Source organism: Urocampus carinirostris, chromosome 11, assembly GCF_059441175.1.
Source record: "Urocampus carinirostris isolate Australia breed hairy pipefish chromosome 11, RoL_Ucar_1.0, whole genome shotgun sequence".
In the NCBI taxonomy this organism is placed as follows: domain Eukaryota; kingdom Metazoa; phylum Chordata; class Actinopteri; order Syngnathiformes; family Syngnathidae; genus Urocampus; species Urocampus carinirostris.
In genome coordinates, this window is record NC_142359.1 from 41197526 (window position 1) to 41199491 (window position 1966).

General features: G+C 38.3%; 1 long non-coding RNA gene across 1 annotated transcript; it reads left to right on the forward strand.

Moving 5' to 3' along the window:
- Nucleotides 1-314: 314 nt before the first annotated feature.
- Nucleotides 315-1661, forward strand: LOC148357386 (uncharacterized). The gene is made up of 2 exons (XR_015852077.1): nt 315-442; nt 1195-1661. It is a non-coding gene; the product is annotated as an uncharacterized LOC148357386 (long non-coding RNA).
- Nucleotides 1662-1966: the final 305 nt, after the last annotated feature.

Here is a 1966-nt window from a genome sequence, read left to right on the forward strand (position 1 = left end):
AATTGTGAATATGTTTGATTTTCGAGAAGGTTTGTTCAAACCTCACTTTGTGTTTGCTGTTAAAAACGTAATATTGGAATATAATATTGTGAATGTGCTTAATTGCTGTTGAGATTGTCATGATTGTTTTCTGTTTTTAGTGTCAATAAATTTGTTCAAACCACACTCTAGATTTATGAACTGATGGCAGATAGTCTATGGCCGAGTCCCATTCTTCGCACTTTCACTCGCTATGTGCCCTAGTCACTCGGTTTGCGCGTTCACGTGAAAATGGAGTGTGTCCCGATACTCTCAAGTCCGAGGCAAAAGTGACCTCAAACCATGTCGTAACCACTTCAAGACCGAGGGGGCTCCCTACCTCACTTGGCGGCGAAGTGACTACCCAGAAGGCTTTGCGAATTCTCAATATCAACAAACATGCCCGGAAAGGAACCGCACAAATGTAAGTAGTTTTCCACAACCACGCATGTATTTGCAACAAAATGTATTGAGATATCTTAGTTGGACGTAAATGCAATAGAAAATCGTATTTTCGCGTTAAAACATGAACATTGCAAAATCGCTACTTTACGAAGTGCACAAATCTACCAAGGGAGCTGCCAAAAAATAATCTTCACGCTACAAACTCTAAAGTAGGATAACTGCAGAAAATCACGGTTCAGCCCATCCCTGTTTGTATCTTAAACGAGTCGTGCTTTTACATGTACATGGCCAGTCGCTAAAGGAGCATAGTCAGAATAACGTTCTGGACATACGCGCTTGTTTACTGCACACAATTTCGGGTGTCGTGTTTTATTTACAATATGATTCTTTCATGTGAGATCAGAATGCATTAGTTTTCATCATACATTATGAGTAATGTCTCCGAATTTCACGTGGAAATACAGTTGAAACAAATTACTATCACACAGTCCACTGCCTTCTCTGTAAACACATATTAAGTAAACTAATTACCTTTTCAAAATGTTGTCCAAATGTGGAGACAATTCTAAAGCATATGTGATGCTGGCCAATAGAAGGCTCTTACAGCCATAAGAATAACATGTCAATTTTGTGTATCTATTCACTATCAAATAATTATCCAGAACACATCCTATAATTTCTCACATCAACTTGTTGAGCATCCTATACGCAGTTGTTTTTGTGCAATACACAAGCATTAAGTAATTCTTGTTTTTTCCACCCAACCTAAAGGCCAATGTAGAACGTCCCGTGGAAGAGCTGGCCACCATCACAGCTACCACGCCATCCACACCGACGGGCACGTCGTTGGCATCTTCTAATCCGGCGCCAAACCCCAAATCACCCAGAAAAAAAAGGAAGCACGATACACTCCTTGACTTTTTGAAAGCGGAGTCTGCCGGAGTGAGGAAAAAGCTCGAGGAAACTGTGGCCAAAACTGAGCGGTTCCCGTCCTTTTTGGGAAGCTCGTGGACAAATTTCCAGAACAGTGACATCCCTGCAATGTTTCCCTTTGTTTTATAAAAGGAAAATATTTTATTTTATTAAGAACTCAATGAAGTTCCAGTTTGTGTTTTCCAGCTTTATGGAAGTATTGGTATATTTTTGTTACAATTTGTGACATATTATTTATTTACTATTATGTATTTCGGCCCAATGTGATTTTGTTTTTCTGAAAGTAAACTATTATTTAAACTGGAGTGATTTGTAGTTGTTTTCTGTCCAACAGTCACATAGTTCACACACAGTATCTCACATCGTTATGAAATAAACCACCAAGGTGTTACTCAAAATAAAGATGTTTATTGAATAGTAATGCAGAAAAGCACGGAATGCAAATTGTTTACTTTTCATCATGTCACACACTAAAGACCCCTACTATATGTCATAAAATGGCATTAAGATACTAATAAGTAGATTGCCATTTATGTCTACACAAACATAAGGTATTATGTGAACGTGCATTGTATGTTAACTTTTACTGTATTTGACCGAACGGGTCATT